The sequence below is a fragment of the Dermacentor albipictus genome, chromosome 6 (assembly GCF_038994185.2).
Source record: "Dermacentor albipictus isolate Rhodes 1998 colony chromosome 6, USDA_Dalb.pri_finalv2, whole genome shotgun sequence".
Lineage (NCBI taxonomy): Eukaryota > Metazoa > Arthropoda > Arachnida > Ixodida > Ixodidae > Dermacentor > Dermacentor albipictus.
This window is the reverse complement of record NC_091826.1, coordinates 58,853,080-58,866,301: the sequence shown is the minus strand read 5'-3', so window position 1 is coordinate 58,866,301 and position 13,222 is coordinate 58,853,080. Positions and strand designations below refer to the sequence as shown.

General features: G+C 45.1%; 1 protein-coding gene across 3 annotated transcripts in view; it reads left to right on the top strand.

The window, feature by feature from the left end:
• The first annotated feature begins 4,545 nt into the window (after positions 1–4,545).
• LOC135896121 (uncharacterized) overlaps positions 4,546–13,222 on the top strand; it is a 57,485-nt gene continuing 48,808 nt past the window's right edge. Inside the window, exons 1-3 of one of the 3 annotated variants that reach the window (XM_065424465.1) lie at positions 4,546–4,740; positions 4,894–5,110; positions 10,738–10,887. The gene's annotated coding sequence lies outside the window, so the exon portion shown is untranslated. Of the gene's footprint in view, positions 4,741–4,893; positions 5,111–10,667; positions 10,888–13,222 lie in introns of all 3 variants that reach the window. The other 2 variants (XM_065424464.1, XM_065424467.1) reach the window with 2 other exon arrangements.

The window sequence follows — 13,222 nt, the reverse complement described above, 5'->3', positions numbered from 1 at the left end:
ACAGGAGAGAAACATCCCAACATGTGCTCACTTCGACATGTTTAACGATGTCACGGAAGCACTCACCGTAATCAATTTTAGCGCCTTGCGACGGCCATAATCAGTGATAGTTGATCTACCCGCTTGGCGGGTAGAAGTACCAGATTGGCGCAGACGGCACTCTCCAGTGCAAGCGTCGTCTGCTGCGCCGTTCCCTTCAGAACGACGCACGCCCATTCCTAGTGCTTTCACGCTGCATTTAAAAATGACGATGTCTCTACATGCAGCATGTACAGTGTACCAGTGTACGCAAGATGTTTTAGCTCGTTTGCTCGTTTCACAGGCAGGCACGATGAAGTATAACTGGGCAGCAGGGTCTTGTAATGCTATCCTTTATGAAAATTATCTACCAATTGAAATCCAGGGAAAAGACGGGGAAACCGGGATATGGAAACACAAGACGATGAGTAAAAAACGAGAACAACGGTAAAGCAGGAGACAAAGTTCTGAGAAGCGGACTCGTCTTCTTGCAGAAGACAAGTGCACTTGTCGAAACGTTGGCTCCTGCTTTCCCTCCTTCTCGTTTTGCTCATCGTCTAGCAATTGAGATAAGGACGCATACTTCCCACTTACGTTCTCACGCACGAAATGCTTGTCATCGCTCAGATGTCACTTTTTCTCTATCGGAGATTAGGAACCTACTCGTAGTATTTTATACTCAAAAGAGACCGACCTCAAGTTGTCTTCAATCAAGGTCACACGCAACGAAATCCTAGAGCGTGTAAAAAGCCTAATTTCACCTTCTGTCGATGTAGAGCACCACCACTAACAAAGTGGCGCTTAAATATCGACTGCAGATGCCAAAAAGCTTGTGAAGATATAATTTTTGGTACTGTAAAGGAAAAAAAATCGGGTTCGATGTAGCGGTAAAGGAGAGGTGAATCTTCCCGGATCAATTAGTTCCCAGTTCACCACGTCGCAAAGCGATCAAGGGCTCATTCGACACAACTCGTGCCTTTTCGAAGAGTAAAGTACCACTCGTGGTCGCCCAAAGCATCCGTGTATTCACTGTATGCGCGCACGCACGCACGTACACACACGCACGCACGCACGCGCACACACACACGCACACACACACACGCACACACACACACACACACACACACACACACACACACACACACACACACACACACACACACACACACACACACTGCTAGACTGTAGCCATGCCTACCAGAAGAATATGCTGGCTCCAATTGCAGGTGAGGGAGAGCGCGTTATGTAAATCCTGCTATGGAACCTAATTCTTGCCTTGACGAAGAGAGGCCCCCATTCGAAACATTCGTCCCAGGGCTTACGTCGGCATATTAACGAATGCACTGATTCATATTCGCTCTACCCAAATTTCATAGCAGAGAGACGGAGCTTTATTGAGCGGCGAAGGGTGTGTATGGATATGAGTGCGAACGGCATTGAATTTTGCTGAGTGTGACTAGACGTGGGCATGCTAGTGAATGACCGCTGGTGTGTGGGAGTGAACGCGATATAAGCGCGATTGCGTGCGAGTCAATGAGAATGAAATTGACTACGAACACTAATGAGAACTGGTGGGGATGGATGTTCGTGATTAGGTACTTAAGTCAGAGCGGACGAGTGTGAGTACACTTGGGTGTGAGCGATTACCTAGCCTTAGCGGCGTCCTCACCCTTGAGCATAAGTGAGTGCGTATCTTGCGTAAGTAATAGTGAGTACGTATGAGTTTGTACATATCACCCTAATGCGCATGCCTATGTCTTGGAGATAAATATTGTCACACCACTGTTGATAATTTCGTTATGCATCGCACTGGGAGCCTCTTCCTTGCTTGAATTTCTTCTGAGTTGTGTTATACCTTAACTATGCGACAGCCCCACCATTACGAATGCCGAAATACGTTACGCGATTTATGCAGGCAGCATGGAGAGAGCTCTACTGCCTGGATAGTAGTACCATCTTCATTACCTTCTCGCAGTGAGCCCGGAAAACGTTGGAGATATCGCATGGGAGAGGCCAATTAATTGGCACGCAACTTCCAGATGCTCTTTTTTGTATCCTGTTCGCAGGTCTTTTGGAAATCTTGCTTCTCCACACTAACTCAGAGCACAGATTATTTTCTTACCATTTGTTTGTTGCATATGTTTTGTGTGTGGCGGATAGGTTTCACTCTTTGTTCACTTTATGAAATCTGCGCAACAACGTTTTGGGCTTCTGAAATTATCGATAAGCCGGGTGTGGCCCAGTGCGTAGTAATTGAACATAATTTGCTCATCCTTACTTGTAGCAGTGCGAAATATGTAAAAAAAAATAGCTGTGGCTTAGCTAAGGTTAAGCCCAGGATGCGAAGCAGACTAGCCTTTATTTTAACGCGACAGCGTTAAGGAGCTCGTGTCGCAGAAAAGCCGATGTTGTCGGCGTCGGCTCAGGCGTGCGGCGCTCGCTCAGGCGCCCATTTCGTTGTCGCGCCGAACGCTGCGTTGCTCCACGCTCACCGCGTCCGATGCGGGGCGCGTAGTCACTGCGCCGTACCAAAGCCACCTAGAAACAGTCTCTGTAGCGCGCCGCAACCTTCGCTTCTCATTCCAACGAGCAGCTCTGTATCCAGGAGGCATTTCACCTCGTGAGTGTCTAGCAGGGGCAAGCGCAGCTGCTTATATACCGCCGCGACGCCGCGAGCGACGGCGCGAGTTGGAGCCCCGTATCTCCTCTGTCGTGACGTCACGGTGTCACGTGGTATTGAAGGCGACAGCGCCGCGCCTGAGCAGCTGGGCTGAGCTCTAGTAATATGCTACGCATAAAATGAAGTGAGGTGCGCTTTCTGTACCAGATTCACAACATTTGGTTTGAATAACAATCATACCGGCCTTTGTTTGTGCAGACATTCGTCATCTACCGCATAGGCATCTTCTCCGACAGGATGGGGACATAATAGTAGGCACTGCGGTGAAAGGGCAGGCCGGCGAGAGTGCCATAGTCTAGTGGCCCACGAGTTGTGCCTCTCGATGTATCATTGTATTTTGTATGATATCCTTGTACTCTAAATAAATTGCCTATAATAGCTTTCCTTTCAACTTATGTTTTATGGGGACAATATGTAAGGAACGAGAAGGGGAACGAAGTAGAAACGCTTTCAGAAGTCACAAGCACGTGAAGGAACCTGACAAGGACAGCAAAGACAAGATTGGTTGAATTACCAGTTTTGATTGAAATGTCAGCTTATGAAATCAACGAAATTGAAAGCGGGCGCCAAAATAGGGGGATAAAAAGAGGAACAGCGCAACCCAGGACGAGCGAGTAAAGCGCACAGGACGAGGACAGGTAAAGAGGACAGTAAAGGCACTGGTCGTGTGCTCTTTACTCACTCGTCCTGTGTTGCGCCGTTCCTGTTTTTATTCTAAAGCTGAAGAGATTTTCTCTCATACAATGTTGTGCCCACGGACGCCTCAATAAAAGATGAGAAATCAGCAGCAGGCATTTACTCCCAAACACTATCGCAGATCTTTGCTATCCATCTTCCCGATTACACTCCAATTTATGTGGCTGAATTCAAGGCCTGCATGGCCGTACAGTGAATTCCGAAAAATGTGTCAAGCATAATATTATTCGCAGACTGCCTGTCAGTTCTTATGTCGCTAGAAAGCACAAATAATTGACTTCTGCACTGATGGCTACAAATTTTATTTCACATCATGTTAAAGGAATTCGATTTTTGTGGATACCTGGACATTGTGCACTATCCCCTAAAGAGATGGCAGACCACATGGCAAAGGCAGCGCTTGGTAGGCCAGTGAGTTTCTTTTTGCCCAGCCTTACTTTGCTAGCGGTAACAAGATTTTGATGGCAACAAGTCCTAGGTAGAAAAAATGAGCGCCTCCTTGCTGCACCGAATTACGAACATTTACCGTTCCCCTGGAATATTCGGTTTGTCCCACTTGATAATGCGAAGTTTTCATTGCATTATTAGGATGTCGAATACTGCAACTTAATCTGTACATGAGTACTTGTAGGATCGCACCATGGACCCGTTGTGCATCATGTGGGGATATAGAATCACAGGACTATTTCCTCCTATTTGGTCAGAAATATATTTCCGAAAGAAAGACCTATTTAGAACATCTACCACGTGTGGGCCTCCTTTTCTAGGTGATTAGCGTTTTATCTTTTGGGGCAAGTACCCTTGGCTGAGCCCCAAAAGAAGTTTGTCAGATATTACACAAGTGCGTGATTGCGACTGGGAGACTCTCATGTTAAGCACATTTTCTTCATTATTAACACTTAGTCGTGTTATTTTCATACTATAGCATCTTCGCCATAATTCCCGTGACCAATATTGAAGACACGGAAACAGAACATAATTTATTTTTCTGGTTATGAAATATGAATAGTACAGATCAATAAATTACCAGAAAACAAAAAGTTCATATTATGTTCCGCTGAGAACAATGGCCAATCCCCCCCCCCCCCTCGTGGGTACGTGACAAAATCTGAAGGAAGAAGTAGAAGAAGAAGAAGAAGCCGCAGCAGCTCTCGAGCACTGGCTCGAGCCGGCACTCGACGCGGTAACCGACGAGGACCCCGTTTCAGGAAGCAGGAACCTCGGCTGTGCTCGGCTGTGCCGACTCGTGGATCGAATGGCAGTTGTCCCTGGTTCCTGCTGGCTTCGACAGAGCGACCGTTTCGTTGACATGCAGTGGTGTTTTGGCTGAGTATCGGGAGTTTCAGGTAATCTCAATAACCTTATTTTAGTTCCTGGTTGATTGGTATTCCTTGCATCAGCCGTCTTGAGCTAATGTCGACCAGTTCTGGCCAGGCACGATCCGCCTGGTCACCATCCCTGCCACCTAATGAATTGCCCATGAATTTATTTTATTGCAGTGGCGTCAGCACCGTTCCTGTGGCGCCTGTGCCTACCAATGGAGGTTCCATCAGGATCACGAATCCACAGGCTGTCCAGAAGGCACTTAAGGCCACGTCCCACCACTTCCAGACCATAACTGATGTGCGAGCGTTCGGACAAGTGTTCCAGACCGTGCGAGCGTTCCAGACCTGTGTTGAAGACCTCCTGAAATGCATTTCATTCGCTTCCACCCCGGTGAGTGCTTCCATTCCGCCTCACCTTGCGTGCACCAAGGGTCTTTTACGGGGCGCAGACTCCCGATTAAGTCCTACTGAAATCCTGGACAAGCTATCCGCAGCAGGCGTCATTGCTATCTACCGTTGCAATCGACTGGCAAATACCGAAAGGGTTCCGACAGAATCTGTTATTGCAACGTTTGTGGGCACATCATGTCCATCTGAAATAAACGTGTGGCCTCTTGGCGTCCGTGTAGAGCCGCTTGCGTCACGTCCAATCCAGTGTAAGAATTGGAGATTCGGGCACAGCGCAGGAGGATGTGGGTCTAGCTTGCGTTGCCGCACCTGTTGGAGGGTCATTCATCAAATGAATGCTCTACTTAATCTCAAAAGTGCTGCCTCTGTGGGGGAGAACAGCCAGCAGACTATTCGAACTGCTCAGCTCGCGCTCAACAAATACAAATTCTTGAAATAATCGACTGCCGTCGCTGCTCACGAAGAGATGCAATTTCAGCTATCAAACACAGGGCCATCGGATACTCTGGTGTTACAGCGCGCAGCACTCCAAGCATGGATCTTAATCTCTCAGAAGCAATTGACTCTGCGGTGGAAAAAGCAATGGCTAATGCTATGGATAAATTGAAATCCAGCCTCTCTGATTGCTTAGCGCAAATCATTTCCAGTCACATGATGCAAATAATGCAGACCACTAAGACAGCAATGCAGTGCCCAGTATCTAACGCCACACCTCGAATGCCCAGCAACGAGGTAGAGACGCTTTCCACAGTTGCAGAACATTCCACAGACACCACATCGCTAGTCCAACCACGCGAGGATGAGCCCTCTTATTCGAAAACTGTTAGTGTCACAGATATGGAACTTGACACTCGAGCTCCCAAACGTATGGGGTCCCCAATTTAAAAAACTATGAAACCAAAATCAAAAAGAGTAAACCAACTCCTGTGCTTACAGAAAGTATTCTCAAGGCGGCAGTTGCCGCTGCGGTGCGTTCAACACCATTGGACAGTTGAAAGTGCTGCAGTGGAACTGTCGTACTACATTTTCAACTTTAAAAAATTTATCTTGCCTATCTATTCAATTCAATCCAGATATCTTACTTCTTCAAGAAACGTGGCTTTCACCAGAGAAAAAATTTCATTTAAAAGGTTTTCGGTCTGTCCGATTAGATCGAGACTCGCGAGGTGGAGTATTAATGATACTTGTTTCTAGTAAAATTTGTCACAAGGCGAAAATTTCTTCTCAAGTCATGGACTGTGACTGCGAAATTTTGGCCATAGATTTGTGTTTCCCAGGCTACCATCCTTTTTTCAATTCTAAATGCTTATTTCCCCACCGCTGTGCAAAGTACACGTCAACTTGATAGGGCTGCGGCTGCCTGTAGAAAAGAAATTTTGTTTGTAGACGACTTTTATTCGCATCACGTGTCTTGCGGGGTAAAAACAGATTTGTGTGGTAAGCGGCTTTGAGAGTGGACTATTGATAGTCACCTTTCATGTCAGAACACAGGGCAAGTAACGTTTGCTAGAGGACCCTTCGTTCAGTGTTAGATTTGACATCTTGTAGCGCTGGCATCAAGGTTTTGTCGTGAGTAGCGGTTGACTCAGCAAGCAACAGTGATCATCTTCCTGTGTCATTTGAAATCAATTGTCGAATAACATCTTTAGAATACCAGGCATGCACATTTGTGGACCATATGAAATTTAAGACTTTCTTGCGTTCTGCCGTTTCAAAACTTGCCAATGCCAATGATAAGGAAATCGCTTCAATCATTTGCTCAATTCTACGGAACTCCCGGAAGCAAGCTGAATTTGTCATCCCTTCGGCTAAAGGCGCCGCTTGTCCTTGGTGGAATAATGATTGTATGCGGGACTATAGAAGAAGAAAGCCCACTTGGAAAATGCTTCTGCATAATCAGTGCACGACAAATTGGAAAAATTATCAGTTTCACGCAGGTCTATCTAAGCGCACTGTTAATCGAGAGAAAGAGGAATACGATATTAGACATTACGATTATCTATATAATTAAAAACATAAGCGTGATTTATTTGCATTCCTTCGTGCTAGGAAGGTGCTACCAAAACCCTTAACATTAGACTCAATTGTTTTGACCCCGCAAGAACTGAGCGCCTCCCTAGAAGAGATTGCCGAATTCTTAGAAAATCTATTTACAGCCAGGCTTCCGGCTATTCATTCTACATTAGATCCTTGAGATGGCTTCACTCCAATTTCCTTAGCTGAACGAAAGAAGACTGCACTATGTTTACCGAATGCAGCGCCTGGTCCTGATGGTGTCACAAATGCAACGTTAAAACTGTTGTTACAGGAATCGCCTAACGTTCTTTTAGACCTGGTGAATTATTCAATTAAATATGCTTGCATTCCGTTGCCCTCGAAGCTCGCGAATGTAATATTGATGCTTAAGAAACAAGAAGGAATGTATGTATTGAAGAACATTAGGCCCATTGCGCTTACATCGAACATAGGAAAATTCATTGACAGGCTTCTTCGCCGTCGTATCATGCAATTTAATAATGATAATTCCATTATTTGTCCCTGTCAGGTTGGTTTCAGGGCCGGCTGCTCCATCTGGCATACCCACGTCGACGTAGAAAGCAGAATACAATTCGCTCGAAGTCATAAGCAATACGCTGCCTTAGTGACGTTCGATATCGCTAAAGCTTACGACACTGTGGAGCACACTGTATTGATCAATCGGTTAACTTCCTGTGGTGTTCCTGGGTGTATTATACTAGCGTGCATTCAGTCTTTCTTAGGTGAAAGAAAATTCTATTGCGACTAAAGCAGCGTTTCTTCTTCTAAACACAAACAAACGAGAGGCGTACCGCAAGGCTCAGTTCTTTCCCCGGTGCTTTTTAATATTCTCATGAGCGCACTACCTTGTCATCAAGAAATAACTACTTATATTATGCAGACGATATTGCGTTTTTCGCATCTGCAAACGCCATCCACACGCTATACCAACGACTGCAAACTTACCTTTATGCTTTCGAGAGGTGGTTAGATGTTAGTCACTTCACAGTCAATGCCAGCAAATGTGCTGTTCTCGTTTTCCGATACGTGACGTAGTGCACATTTCATTTTCTTACCACCTCCAAGACATACCACAGGTGGAATCTGCTAAATACCTCAGAATTATTTATAACGCCTCTCTCAACTGGCGCTCACACATAGATCATGTGACTGGGAAAGGTACCCGCGCAATTGGCATATTGCGTAGGCTGAGCAGTCGTCGAATAGGATTGAGAAGAGATACACTCCTAATGATATTGTTACGTGGTCGTGACGTCAAAGAACACAGTAGCAATACTGTGAAAGGCAAAAACTAGCTTTTATTGGGCGAACCTGTGCCCACAAAACACGCTACACTTAAAGCACAACGAGACCGGCGAACACAGTTGGCGATCGTCGTAAATCTGATCAGCGGGTCAAGCGCGTCTCCTTTTATACAGCTGTCGTCGAATGTTCCAGACTAATCGTTGGGATCCGCATGCCTTCTACGAAGTTCTACATCATTCGCGTCCAGCGATGATATCAAATAACACAAGGTTCGGTGAAAACAGACAGCGGATAGAAGCATCGACAACTTTCAAGAAACTTCGGATAAATGCAGACGCGTCCCGCGCTGTGCGATATTATTTGCAAGGCGGTCAACCGTGTCGCCCGATAAAGATAAGTACACGTGTAAATGTATCGTATGTACGTACGCCCTGTATTACAATTTGGTTGCGTGCTCTTCTCTAGAGCTCCAGCCTACATGTCCCGTCCTCTAATCCTCTTAGAAAGAGAAGCAATACGTCTGTGTTTAGGTCTTCCTAACTTTGTTGCAAATTCTATTCCTTATCTAGAATCCCGTGTTCCTCCACTTTCGTGCAGGTACCGGCTTTTGAAGGTGCAGACGTTCTTAAGGATTTATGAATCACAGCTGCGTTATCACGAAACAATCTTTATTACACAACCTGCATTGTTTTTCGGTGTCATCTGGCCGCGACTACATACTCCGCAAATTATATTCGTGCAAAAATTCCTTGACTCTTTGGGCGTGCGCATATGCGATGTACTTCCTATTCCCGACAGAGCTGTTGCAACGGATATTCAACTCGATGATATTTTTCCTAATAATGCAAAATTACTTCCACACCGTATTCTAGACGGTAAATTACAACATCATCTGAAAAACCTTCAAACAAACGATGTAATTGCTACAGATGCTTCACAATGTGAAGAAAAGTCAGGTGCAGGAATATTTTCGCCGATTCTCGATTGGACATTTTCTCTTCGGCTGCCAGATTTCATACCGATCTTTTTAGCCGAATTCATGGCCGTGGTGCTGGCATTACGCAAACTAGGACCATCAATTATGTCAGCCGTGATAGTCACTGATTCGTTATCATTGTGCTCATCCCTTACTGCTTCTACTGATTCTCGCGTGATGAGGACATTTCATTCATTGGTACCTGGTTACTTGAGAAGCGTGCGTTTGATTTAGGTGCCCTGGCCATAAAGGACTAATCATAAACGAAATTGCAGACTCTCTAGCCGAGGCATCGATAAGTGTCCCGATTCTTCTTTGCTGCCCTTTGACAGCTTATGTTACTGCTACTAGATTGCGCAGGAGTGTCATACAGACAGTATCAGGTGCCGCAATTACTAACTCAGTGAATTACGGACATCTCCTACACCCTTGGAAAAGAGATTTTTGCCGAACACGGAAAATTGAAGTGTCCATCACGAAGCTGCGCTGCCGTATACCTGCATTGAACTTCGACCTCCACAAGTCTGGTGTGGTCCCCTCACCATTATGCTCATTCCATGGCGAAGCGGAGACAATAGACCATTTCTTGTTGTCTTATAAGAAAACGACTACTTAAAATCCCGCTTCGCTCTATTGCTCTAACTTTATCAGTGCCTGTGATCCTACCTTTTGGAGCCTCCATTATTGGGTTCAGCGACAGAAACGGTCGCTCGGCAATCCAAAATTGCTTCATTGAAGCCAGTCGATTTCCATGTTAGATTGGTCGTTCTCCCTCCCAACCACAGCTTTCTTTTATTTCTCATCTATTGTTAATTATTATTATTATTTCATACCCGGTTTTCTTCTGATTATTTCCTTTTTTCTCTGAACAGAAAACGTTTACATTTAAACTCCAACTCTCAAATTGTTAACTCCCTTGTTATTATTTTTATGCACCTAATTTAACCACCCAATTCTTGGCCAAGCCCCCACTGTGCGTATGTGCCACGGCCACTTAGGACAACAACAACAACAACAACAAGAACAACAACCATAACAGCCACAGCAGCTCCTCCGGGGGCAGCTCCGACCCATCGTGGTGGATTGCCGAGCGATAGCTTCTGTCACTTGGCCAGGTTTTGGGTGATATTAGGCTTTACCAATCTTATTTGGTGAGCTCTCACCGATTCTAACGCCAGCTTCATCCTAGGCTGATGTCCATCAACTCCCCGGGTAGGGGTTTTTTCCCATGGGCCGCCTCTATTCCAACGGATGAATTACCTCTATATTTGTTCGTCCGCAGTGGTGTTAGCAGCATTACGGCGGGTCTGGTTCCTTCAAATGGAGGCTTGATAGGTCTGACCAACCCCCAGGCGATCCAGAAACCTCTGCATGCTGCTACCTCTGCATACCAGACCATCACGGAAGTGAGGCCGTTCGGCCGCGGAGGTATCGTGTGCCGATTGCCAGACCAGTCCTGCGTCGCGGATTTGCTAAATTGCTCATCATTCGCGTCAATACTGGTGAGTGCCTTCATCCCTGCTCACCTCGCTTGCAATAAGGGAATAGTCAGAGGTGTGGATGCTGATCTTTCTCCCGCTGAAACACTAGAGAGATTGTCTGGGACTGGAGTAATTGCTGTTTACCGATGCAATCGAGTGGTAGGCAATAAGCGGGTACCAATAGAATCGGTGATCGCAACTTTTGCAGGAACTTCCTGCCCATCAGAACTAAAGGTGTGGCCCCTTGTGTTCAGAGTTGAACCCCTGGCGTCGCCTCCGATTCAATGCCGTAATTGCTGGCGATACGGCCATAGTATGGCAGGGTGTAAATGAAGACAACGTTGTTGCGCATGTGGGGAAGAACACGCTCAAAGTTGTTGAAGTGCCCAGGAAGAGCGATACTGTCTCTGTGATGGAAATCATCTAGCCAATTATTTAAACTGTTCTCTTAGGGCTCATGAATTGCAGGTGATTGAAATATTTGATCGACGACACTGCTCTAGGATGAACGCCGTAAAAATTGTGAAAGAAAGGGCCGCTGGCTATGCGGGGATAATAGGAAGACAATCTTACCATGGATCTGTCACTTTCTGCAACTATAGAAGCCGCTGTGGAAAAGGCAGTTAGAAAAGTTACGGAAAGTTGGCAATGAGCCTTGGTGAATGTATCTCACAAGCCGTTTCTAATCATTTATTTCATTTGATGCGAACTACCTGCCAAGCTCCTGTGACAACGCAAATACTTGATCCTGAGTACCAAACCAACCATAAAAGATCAGGTGCCAATCCTTGCAACAATGGTATTGAACTTTCCACTCCCTCTTCCGCGGGCCCTACAACTCGTAATAGGATTAATGCAAATTTCGAAACGATAGAGGTGCAACTAAATGCTCGAGCATAAGAAAGAACCATGTCTTATATTAATGAAGACTCCTCCAACGGCCCTCACTCAAAAGCTGAGAAAAGTCAGTCCAGTGTTTTGCTAAAGGAAAACATTCTACAGAAGGCAGTTTCGACTGCGGCACTTTCCAAAAAATAGGATCACTAAATGTGCTTCAGTGGAACTGCCGCTCTTTATATTCTCCTTCAATAGATTTCACTTATCTAACTTCTCAACTTAATCCTGATTTAATTATGTTACAAGAAACGTGGCAAAATCCTGAGAAATTTTTTCATATGAAATTCTACAGATCATTTCAATAAGACCGTCCTACAAGAGGTGGCGGATTAATTACATTTATCTCACCTAAAATTTGCCAAAGGGCTAAAATTTCATTTCAACATTCTACTCCACAGTATGAAATCCTAGCGATAGAGCTGGTTCTCCCGGGATGTTGTCCCTTTGCCGTAGTTAATGCATATTTTCCATCTGGCGTACAGGACACTAGCACACTGAACAGTGTTATTAACTCTAGTGGACGTGACATTGTAATCACTGGTGGTTTCAATTCTCACCATATCTCAAGGGGTAAGAACAGATTTGTGACACACCCGATGGTGGAACTCGTCCTTGGAATATCGACTAACGTGCGTGAACTCTGGATCTAGTGCGTTTGTGAGAGGCCGCTCTTACTCTTCACTAGATCTTACATTCGGTGGCCAAGGGCTGCGTAACTTCTTGGTCGACTATTGATTGTTCGACAAGCAGTGATCCCCTTCCAATAGTACTTGACGTTGCACGTCCTGTAACATTTATGAGTGACCAGGTTTGAACTTTCATAAATTACAACATTTTGAAAGCATGCTTGCGAAATGTTCTTGCATGCTTGCGAAAAGGCTCAATTTGAGATTAGATCGAATAAAAGAAAATCTTGCAGTCCTTGGTAGAATTAAGAATGCGCTCGAGACTACAGAAAGGGAAAAGCTGCTTGTAAAAAATTATTGCATCACCAGAGTCGCGAAAATTGGAGTGACTATAAATTTTTTTCGAGCTGTCTATAAACATACAGCTTCTAAAGCCAAACATGAATTTTGAAACAGCATTTTGATTTTTTGTCTAACAATAAAAATAAGCGTGCATTGTTTCGTTTTCTCCTCCGTAGGAAAGTCCTTCCGCGTCAAATTAATATTGACTCTATACTCTTCAGTAGCGATGAAATGAAACAATCACAAGAAGAAACCGCGAAGGGATTAGAAATGACACTTTCTTCTGTCTTGTCAAGTTGTTCTCGCTTACGAAGGGCATCAGATGATTTTACAGAAATCTCCATGTTAGAATTGGCTCAAATCGTGGAGCGACTTCCATATTCAGCTCCCGGCGTAGATGGGGTAACATCTACTAAATGAGAATTTTATTTAAGGAAGCTTCTGATGACCTTTTAGCTATTGTAAATTACTCAATTCAGTTCTCATGGATT